This window comes from Theobroma umbraticum, unplaced genomic scaffold (genome assembly GCF_002168275.2).
Source record: "Theobroma umbraticum cultivar Fairchild unplaced genomic scaffold, ASM216827v3 scaffold_147.0, whole genome shotgun sequence".
Taxonomy (NCBI): domain Eukaryota; kingdom Viridiplantae; phylum Streptophyta; class Magnoliopsida; order Malvales; family Malvaceae; genus Theobroma; species Theobroma umbraticum.
The window spans coordinates 5591887-5602936 of NW_018397259.1; the positions used below are offsets into that span (position 1 = coordinate 5591887).

At 31.4% G+C, this 11050-nt stretch overlaps 1 pseudogene; it reads left to right on the plus strand.

The window, feature by feature from the left end:
* LOC110414873 (cytochrome P450 89A2 pseudogene) overlaps positions 1 to 2091 on the plus strand; it is a 3357-nt pseudogene extending 1266 nt beyond the window's left edge.
* The last annotated feature ends 8959 nt before the right edge of the window (positions 2092 to 11050 follow it).

The following is an 11050-nucleotide window of genomic DNA, read 5'->3' on the forward strand; positions in this document are numbered from 1 at the left end:
TCCAGCTAAATTACCTAAATACATCCTTTACATCAACAAACCTTACCTTCAACTATATATTTCTCTTAGGAACATGTGTTAATTAAACATAATAAAGAAAATTCGCTTATCCTTAACTTGTATTTCTTTTGTCTTTGCTTTTTTATAGAGGATTGTATATAAAAAGGGGTTTTGTAATGATCAATTGCAATGAGAAATTGACAAAAGCAATTCTCTCTATTCATTTGAAATCATTCAAATGATCAAATATAAAACACCACCATTATTAAAAATTTTATCTTAAATTTTATGAAAATAATAAAAAAAAAGACATGGAGGGAGTAACATTTCCTTGTTTGTTACTTTGTATTCCAACATTAAAAACTTGTATCCTTCAGTTGGTTAAATGGATGCTGAATCCTTCAGTTGCCTTACGGAGGATGAGGTATGTATGTTAACCCTACCAAAATTTCACTGCGACTTGACAGAAAAAATTTCATTGGAAAACCTTTGTTGTAAAAGTCTTATGGATTTTGATCGAAATTTCAACATAAATTACTAACCCAAGAAATGTAGTTGGAAAATAGTTGAAAATTTTAAAAAGCAAAAAAATTACGATGTTGCCAAATTTTATAATGCTATTGTCACGTATGATGCTTATAAAAAATAAAATTTCAATTGAGAGTGGTACTATTAAAGACAATTTAATAATTTTTTTACTTATAGTATATTGTCGGGGTGAAGCACTACTAGATGATTATTATATTTTTATTATATGAAACGTATAAAAACTTTCATATTGAACAAAAAAAAAACCAAATGCTCCTCAAGGGCTTGCAATTATATATATGCAAAAAAGAAAAAAAGTCGCCACCTAAATCCGCTCAGATAATTGACGTCGACTAACCAAACTGAGGTGGCCGATCATCGTTAGCACTAATCGGTTGGTTGTTTGCCACTAACCCACCACTTAACCCTAGGAAGATCTTTGAAATGGGCCAAGTCCTTCAAATTAATCTTTTTCATTTTCTTTTGAGGTTGGTGGGAATATCGAAAATGGGAGAAGAAAATGAAATGGTGAAAATGATTTCAAAGGATTTAGTGACTACTATTTGGAATGAACTCATCTTAATAAAAATTTATAAATCATCTCTCCAATTACTCTCGGATTCTAAACCACCTAGAGCTTGAATACAAAAGGGACTAAAGTTATGAAATTTCATCAATCTCATCATGAGATGTCAAAGGGTGATAATCTTTGTCTAAGCAAGGATAAATAGAATAGCTAATTAATTTACAAAATTGTTTCTTTTGTATTCTTTAAAATCAAGCACACCAGATGCTCTTTTAAAGAGTTAGAATTTTGGTAACTTGGTATATGTCAAGATCATATTAGAGCTTCAAACATGATCAAATTGCTCAAGTTCCTTCCAATGGACGTAAAGCATAAACTCCCTAACCCCTTCTTTGAAATTATCCTTCACCTACATTTTGAAATTAAATGATCAAAAGAGCTAGATTGTGTAATGCTCACAAGATAGCCTAGCTTGTAAAATACCTTATTTTCTCTTGGTGGACACATCATTTGTAACTCGAGTCAAGAAAAATAAATTGATGATAAGAAACTTTGAAATGAGATTGGTAAAGGCTTTAAAAGGGGTAGTTTTGCTTAGAATAGTCACATAAGCCTTCATTGGAGTGGAGGATTGAGGTGGGGCATGCTCCATGAATCTTTCATTTTGGAAACTTTCATTCAAACTTGAGTTGCAGAAGCATGAAGTAAAAGGAAGAGAAGAAAAGAGAATCAACTTACAACCAACAAGGTTTTAATCTTTTTTTTCTTTACTAAAATTACAGTGTGAATCCATCAATCTGTTGTGGATGAACTTTAAAATCTTCAAGCACATGATAAATGACCAATTGGTACTCCAATATAATGCGGACGGTTTGTCGCGAGGCAAGTGTGGTCCTATGGATAGTAATGTGGTGGTGCGTGATGATGTGGATTCTATGAAGGTGATGTTCACTAAATCAGTAGGAATAGAAGATTCGAACTTTGCAGAATTAGTCACCATCGGAGAAACTATTGTTGTCTTCATTGCATCTAGATAGGAAAAATCTCAATATTTATTGATAGAAAATGATTTGAATCCTTGGAATTCTCCGTGAAGGTTGAGGAATTCCGTTTAAAGCTTTAAGTGGGAAGATGGCAAAACCAAACACATTCCTAAGAGTAGCAAATTAATGATTTCGCAGATGATCTTTTGAAAGCTGGAATCTAAAGAATGCATGGTGGTTGTTAATTAATTGCAGCGGGTTTTGTGAGAACATTTTTGTTTTACGCAACTGCAGTGGTTTACTTTTGTTTATTTGTAAAGTAAGCTTGCTTTTGAGAGAAAAACAAAAGAGAAAGACTCACCAATCGCTAGCGATCGCCGTTTCAAAAATTTTAATTTGAAATTGTATGTATTTTCTTGAGGTAAATCCTATTGTCATTATACTTGTTATTTCTCTACAAATTTGAGAATTTTTTTATTAAAAAAATATATTACAAGTAAATCTTTTGTTAAATGATGATTATTTTAAATTTGATGATATCAAGTCAAGAGATTAATTTTTCACTCATGATTATTAATTTTTTTCAAAAATTTATGCCCAAAATTTGTTCTTTAAAATTAGGGATTAGGGTGACGTAAAATTTTTTTTGACTTAATTACTATATATTAAAAGTTTTAAATTTTTTTTCTTTTCTATCAAATATTTGAATTTTATTAGATATCAAAGAGATACAAACTAAATTTTAAATTTTTTCTTCTTTGTCAAATATTAGATTTTATTTAGTATCAAAATAAATTTTGTTAAGTTTTGAAAGGGCAAATGAGTAGATTTTTTGTAGAGGGCGCTGTAACAACTTAAAATAATTCTATAGTATTAGGCTTAGTTTTTTTTAACTGTTGAATAACGGTGTTAACAGTCAAGTAACTAAAAATATCATTTTTAAAATAAAAAATTAAAATATCTTTTTTAAAATATTTTAAAAAGATTTTTTAATTTTATCCTAATTCTGTGCGTTTTGCACAACATTTTTACTTTATGCAATTGCAGCGGTTTACTTCTTTTATTTATAAAGTAAGTTTGCTTTTTGAAAAAAAAAAAAACAAAGTAGCTACTGATGGCCGTTTTTAAATATAGTTTATCATTAATGAGACAACTTTTTTAACCTTAAAAAATAAAGTATTTTTAAAATAATTTTTTTAATTTTAATTATTTTTAAGCAAAAAGAAAGATTTTTAGATAAAATTGTTGGACATTTTCAAATAAAAATATGGTTTCATATCGAAATAGAAAGAAAGTTGTGACTGTTGGGAATTAAAAGAAGGGTTGTGTCTGTTGAAAATTAAATCAATAGACACTATAAAATAAGAAAAGAGTCACGTCTGTTGGAAAAGACCAACAGAAGCAACTCTTTGAAACAGACACAAATAGTGTCTGTTGAGAACAAGCATCTATGCCTATAAAAGATGACCCTCCTCAGACAATGAAGATAAGAAAAAACAGTAACATCTCTCATTCTTATTCCTCAAACATCTTCCAAGTTTTCTTCTATCCTATTTTCCTGCAGAAAAAATATTATAGAAGTTTGATAATCTTGTTATACTCCGGTGAGTGCTCAGTGGATTGATTTCGTCAGTGCAAAACGCCATCAATCACTGGGCTTCATTGTATCTTCGAGGTTTATACGCCGGTAACTCTTTTGCACACTACAAGTGGGGGCGAATAAAACCTTAAGGACAGTGGCATTGATACACGCCTTGAAGCCAATTTCTAAGTTTTTCAGTTTGGTGTTCTAAACATTCTTAAGGTTTTAATCTCGTTCCAACAATGGCTGCTGCAAGCGGAACACTAAGAGAATTGGCTTCTGACTTTGTAAAATTAGATCGGTTTGATGGCAGTAACTTTCCAAGATGGCAGAAGAAGATGCATTTCCTATTATCAACTTTGAAAGTTGTTTATGTTTTGACGACACCTAGACCAGAAGAAGGAGAAAATGAATCTGTTGCTGCAACGAGAGAAGAGGCAAAAATGGGACAATGCCGATTATATGTGCAAAGGTCACATCTTGAATGGTTTGGCTGATGGCTTATTTGACACATACCAGAACGAGGCTACTGCAAAAGAACTATGGGAAAAAACTGGAAGCCAGGTACATGACAGAAGATGCAAACAATAAGAAATTTCTTGTTAGTCGCTTTATTAATTATCAAATGGTAGATGGGCGTTCTGTTATAGAACAATTACGGGAAATTGAAAGAATGCTTAATCAGTTTAAACAATATAAAATGAACATGGATGAAACTATAGTTGTATCCTCCATTATAGACAAACTTCCTCCATCATGGAAAGACTTTAAAAGAAGTCTGAAACACAAAAAGGAAGAAATAACTCTTGAGGCTTTGGCAAATCATCTTCGAATTGAAGAGGAATATAGGAAACAAGAGCAAGTCGCTGTTTCTGGTGAAGCCAAAGTACATGTAGTGGAGGAAGGACAGACCACTAAACCTGCCAAAAAGAAGTTCAAACAGATTGCTAATGGTCTGAAATTCAAAAGAAAGAACAAAAGCACATGCTTCCATTGCCGAAAAACCAGGACATTTCAAAAGGGAATGTCGATTATTGAAGAAGAAAATTACTCTTCAAATGGTGTTGCTTCTGAAAACTTTGTAGCCATGATTTCAGAAATCAATATGGTTGAAGAAAATATGATTGGTGGATTGATTCAGGAGCAACCAAACATGTGTGCAATGACAAGAATTTGTTCAAGAATTTCACTCCAAGTGACTATGGAAATTTCCTATACATGGGAAATTCTTCCACAGCAACCATTAAAGGCAAAGGGACTGTTGAACTTGAGTTTACTTCTGGGAAAATTCTAACTTTGAAAGATGTTTACTATGTTCCAGAAGTTAGAAAAAATTTAGTGTCTGGAAGTCTATTAAATAAGTTTGGGTTCAAACTTGTATTTGAGGCAGATAAATTCATTTTGTTGGAAAGGTTACATGTGTGATGGAATGTTCAAATTAAATATTGTTAATAATAAAAACAAAATAGTTGTTTCTGCTTATATGATTAAGTCTTCTTTTGTGGCATTATAGATTAGGACATTTAAATTATAGAAGATTGAATGATATGTATAAAATGGACTTGATTCCAAAATTTAATCTAAATATTGATAAATGCAATACATGCATGCTAAACAAAAATAACTAGAAATCCTTTTCCTAAAGTTAAAAGAAATACTAAATTACTTGAATTAATACATAGTGATGTGTGCGATATGCATAGTACACCTACATTAGCTGGAAAGAAATATTTTGTCACATTCATTGATGATTTTTCTAGATATTGCTATGTATATTTATTGCATTCTAAAGATGAAGTGCTTGATAAATTTAAGGTTTATAAATTAGAAGTTGAATTACAATGTGAATCTTTTATCAAATGTTTAAGATCAGATAGAGGTGGAGAATATTATAGTCCAAGTTATTTCGGATCTATTGGAATAATCCATCATATTTAGCACCTTACACACCACAGCATAATGGTGTAGCAGAAAGGAAGAATAGGGTCTTGATTGAAATGGTAAATGCTATGTTATCATATTCAAGTCTTGGAAAAGGTTTTTGGGGAGAAGCTTTGTTAACAGCTTGTCACATATTAAATAGAGTTCCTATAAAGGAAACTAAAAAAACCCCATATGAACAATGGAAGAAAAGGAAACCAAACCTTAGTTATATGAAGGTTTGGGGATGTAGAGCTATAGTTAAAGTTCCGGAACCCAAAAGAAAGAAATTAGGTGAAAGAGGAATAGAATGCATATTCATAGGATATGCACAACATAGTAAAGCATATAGGTTCATGGTAATTGAACCAAATGATTCAATTCCAATCAATACTGTTATTGAATCAAGAGATGCAATATTTGATGAGAATAGATTCAAATCTGTTTTAAGGCAACTACAGCCACTACAATCAATTCAATCACATGTCATTCCATTAGAACAAAATAAAAATAATGATGAATCTGGCCCAGAAATGAGGAAAAGCAAAAGGGCTAGAAAGATAAAAGATTTTGGTCCAGACTTTTATATGTTCCTTATAGAAGGAACGGGAGAAAATATTAACAATAAGATTCCTTATTGTTTTAATTTAGAATCGGACCCTGTTACATATGACGAGGCAATGAAGTCTCAAGATTCTGCATTTTGGAAGGAAGCAATCCATGATGAGATGGACTCAATAATGGGAAATAATACTTGGATTTTGGTTGATCTTCCACCAGGTTCCAAATCAATAGGTTGTAAATGGATTTTTAAAAAGAAAATGAAAGTAGATGGAACCATAGACAAGTTCAAAGCAAGATTAGTAGCCAAAGGCTTTACGCAAAAGCAAGGGATTGACTACTTTGATACTTATGCTCCAGTAGCAAGAATTACTACAATTAGACTTCTAATATCCCTTGCATCAATATATAAGTTGATAATTCACCAAATGGATGTCAAAACAGCATTTTTAAATGGTGAATTAGAAGAAGAAGTCTACATGGAACAACCAGAAGGATTTGTTGTTTCAGGACAAGAGCATAAAGTTTGTAAACTTGTCAAGTCATTGTATGGGCTTAAACAAGCACCAAAACAATGGCACAAAAAATTTGATGAAATTGTTTTAGCCAATGGCTACAACATAAATGAATCTGACAAATGCATATATAGCAAATTCCAAAATAGTAAAGGTGTTATAATTTGCTTATATGTAGATGATATGCTAATATTTGGTACTGATTTAGAACAAGTTGAGGAGACAAAGAAGTTTTTATCAGAAAACTTTGCAATGAAAGATATGGGTGTGGCAGATGTTATTTTAGGAATTAAAATATTTCGAGATGAAAATAACATAACTTTATCTCAATCACACTACATTGAAAAGGTGCTTGAAAAGTGTGACATTACTAATTGTATACCAGCATCTACACCCATGGATCCTCAAATTAAATTAGTACCTAATTCTGGTAGGACTGTTGATCAATTACAATATGCAAGAGTAATTGGTTTTTTGATGTATGCAATGACATGTACAAGGCCAGATATAGCATTTGCTGTTGGAAAATTGAGTAGATATACAAGTAATCCAGGCACTTTGCATTGGCAAGCCATAAATCGAGTACTAAGATATTTAAAGAAAACAATTAATTATGGACTTTGCTATAATGGATATCCATCAGTACTAGAAGGATATTCGGATGCTAGTTGGATTACAAGTTTAGAAGATCATGCTTCCACAAGTGGATGGATCTTCATGCTTGGTGGGGGTGCCATTTCTTGGGGGTCCAAGAAACAAACATGTATAACTGATTCTACCATGGCAGCCGAATTTATTGCATTGGCTGCTGCCACCAAGGAAGCTGAATGGCTAAGAAATTTACTCTATGGTGTGCCTTTATGGCCTAAACCAATTTCTCCAATTTCTATCCGTTGTGATAGTGAAGCAACTCTAGCAAAAGCATATAGCCAAGTGTATAATGGAAAGTCTAGACATATTGGATTAAGACATAGCTATGTTAGACAATTAATTTCTGATGGAGTGATCACTATAACTTTTGTGAGGTCTAGTGAAAATTTGGCGGATCCTTTAACAAAAAATCTTGCTAGAGATCTTGTAAATAAGACCTCAAAAGGGATGGGACTCAAGCTCATAAATTGAAAGTCACCCATGGTGGAAACTCAACTCAACGCTTGGTATAACGTCAAGTCTTGAGTTCAATGAGACAAAGTACATCATTTGTATGTGGCTGCTAGCACTATAATATAATATGTTATATTCCATCCTAAGTGAAGTGCTAGGGACCCGTAATGATAAGGAAAGGATGAGTTATATATCTTAATAGATCCATAACATAATTTGTTAGAATGCTTTAATTACGAGGGCATTCATGGGATCTACCTATGTGAGTGTGAAGTGTGGCCGCTTCTAGGAGTTCAAAAGCTTGGCTCTAACAGCACTCATGAAAAGAGGACATGGACGCATGGCCATAAAAGCGTCGCCGGATACTGTGCATTCATTGGTGTTGAAATCATTGTGTGAAATGTGTTCGGTTAACCAAATGGAATAGCTGGTTCAAAGCAGAGTCTACCATGCAATTTCGGTTAACTTTAATATGTTTTCACTAAGTGAAGGTTCAATCGGAAGACACCTTCATTTATGCAATTGATTTCCAAGATTATCGAAAAATTTGGATTAATTTGAAAATGGTGGGGGATTGTTGGACATTTTCAAATAAAAATATGATTTCATATCGAAATAGAAGGAAAGTTGTGACTGTTGGGAATTAAAAGAAGGGTTGTGTCTGTTGAAAATTAAATCAATAGACACTATAAAATAAGAAAAGAGTCACGTCTGTTGGAAAAGACCAACAGAAGCAACTCTTGAAACAGACACAAATAGTGTCTGTTGAGAACAAGCATCTATGCCTATAAAGATGACCCTCCTCAGACAATGAAGATAAGAAAAAACAGTAACATCTCTCATTCTTATTCCTCAAACATCTTCCAAGTTTTCTTCTATCCTATTTTCCTGCAGAAAAAATATTATAAAAGTTTGATAATCTTGTTATACTCCGGTGAGTGCTCAGTGGATTGATTTCGTCAGTGCAAAATGCCATCAATCACTGGGCTTCATTGTATCTTCGAGATTTATACGCCGGTAACTCTTTTGCACACTACAAGTGGGGGCGAATAAAACCTTAAGGACAGTGGCATTGATACACGCCTTGAAGCCAATTTTTAAAATTTTCAGTTTCTAACAAAAATTTCCCTTAACAGAACCTCTTCATATTCAAATGTACTGAAAAAAAATGTTGTTACAAGTTATGTTGAAAAAAAGTTGTTACATGCTATGTTCAAAATATTGTTATATACCATATTGAACAAAAGTTGCTATATGCCATATTAAAAAAAAGTTATTGCATACCATATTGAAAAAAAATTATTACATATTATATTGAAAAAAAGTTATTATACAGTATGTTAAAAAAATATTATTATTACACGTTATGTTTAAAATGTTATTATATATCATGTTGCAAAAAATGTTATTACATACCATATTAAAAAAAAATTATTACATATCATGTTAAAGAAAAAAAAATTCTTACACGTCTTGTTAAGAAAATGTTGTAGTTATCTCTTAAAGTCTCCATAAACAGTAAATAACATCTTTCCAGCAAAGCTCTTAAACATTTTGTTTATAAAATAATTAGGAAGTAACATAAAGTTTTGGGATTCATCAACAAAATCATTTGATAAGGACTTTTCTAGAATTTTTTATGAGATTTTACCAAATCAAAGATAGATGGAAGCAACCAAAACGCAAAAATCATTTTCTTCCCTATAATTTTTTTTTTGCATTCTTATTTCTTTTTTTTTCACTTTCTCTTTATTTCGATTTTATACCGAATTTGAAAAAATTGAAACCTTTTGTTCATTTCAAGATCGATGGAAAATTTTGAACCATTCCTTTCCTTTCTTTGATTTAAATTCTTTTTGTTATTAAAATTTTGAAAAGGAAGATGATCAAACCAAAAACATTGTTTGAATGGTTAAAGGATACGAGAGAGCTAAATAGGCACTATTTGGGATCACGTGAGATAGATATCGAAAGCATTAATTTATCTAAAAAGATTTTAAAATTATTTTTATCAAATTATAGTAAAAATTAAATAAAAATAATTAATTTTATATTTAAGACTATTGTTGAAATGAGCTTATAAAATTAATTGTTATCACAATTTGCTCTTTATCATTATCTCTTAGTTATTTAGTAAGTATATTAGTAATGAGTCACTCAAAAGTCTTTTCTTCATTTCTTGTGCAATTATTACTCAAAAGTCTTTTCTCCCTCTTTTCTTGTGCAATTTCCTTAGTTATTTATTACAATAATTGAGCCACTCCAAAGGTATTTTCTCATGCTAGTACAATTATTTGCGTAAAATGTCAATATCTTCTATTTGTCTCTTTTCTTTCCAGTTGTTTCTCAGTAATTTTCCATCTCTGTTTATGGGAAGAGCACGATAGTCAAGTTTTCGTTTCACATTACAATAACAAAGCTGCTATGATCGATCTGGGAATGTTGCTGTTAAAAACACCAAATTTCTTTCCCAAGTTGCAATGATGAAAGAAAGAACAAGGAGAGAACTACATGTAAACCATCTGTGGGAATTTTCAGAAGAAAAGAGATTATTATAGCCAAACTGTTGGCAAACCATGGGCAGTGGTTAATGACTGAATGTACTCCAAAAACCTTCTTCTTTTTTTTTGTTTAATTTCATGATCATAATACACCGAAACATTTCTATCATTAATAAAATGCTGTTTTATTCGAAAAGGAAATAATAATTATACTCTGAAACTTTGCTGCCATTCAAGGGTTTACTGTTCGTGATAGACACGTATTTGGAATATTGAAAATAAGAAGGGAAGAAACAGCTAAACCGGCCACTTTGTGGAATTACAAAAGCGAAAAGGATTTGGAGAAAGCCCACTTTTAAATTACTAACCTGAAAAATTGAAAAATTGGGAAGCTCAAGTTCGAGATCAATTGAAAAATTGAAACCTCAAACTCTATTGAAGTTAATTTTTCATACTCGAAATTAATTTTTTAAAAAAATATTAGAATGTTTATTTTGTTTGATTAGACTAGAATACTAAAGTAAAATTGATTAATTAGAGGTAAATTTACAATAGAAAAAAACATACTATATAAACAGGTATTATATCAAACTTATAACTATAATATGCTAGCTTGAAAAAAAATTAAAAAAACTAATTGAATCTAAAACCACTAGTGTTAATTACCAAAATATTAGAATCTCACTCATTAATTTGCTAATTTTGATCAATGGGCTTCTGCTGTTTTGTGGATTGCTTTTCTCTGTGTGGAGAGGGGCTCTTCTGTCTTGTCCTATTGTAGGATAAGGGCCGTCCGCTCCTTATGTTTGTCTTGATGTTGGGTTAGGTAC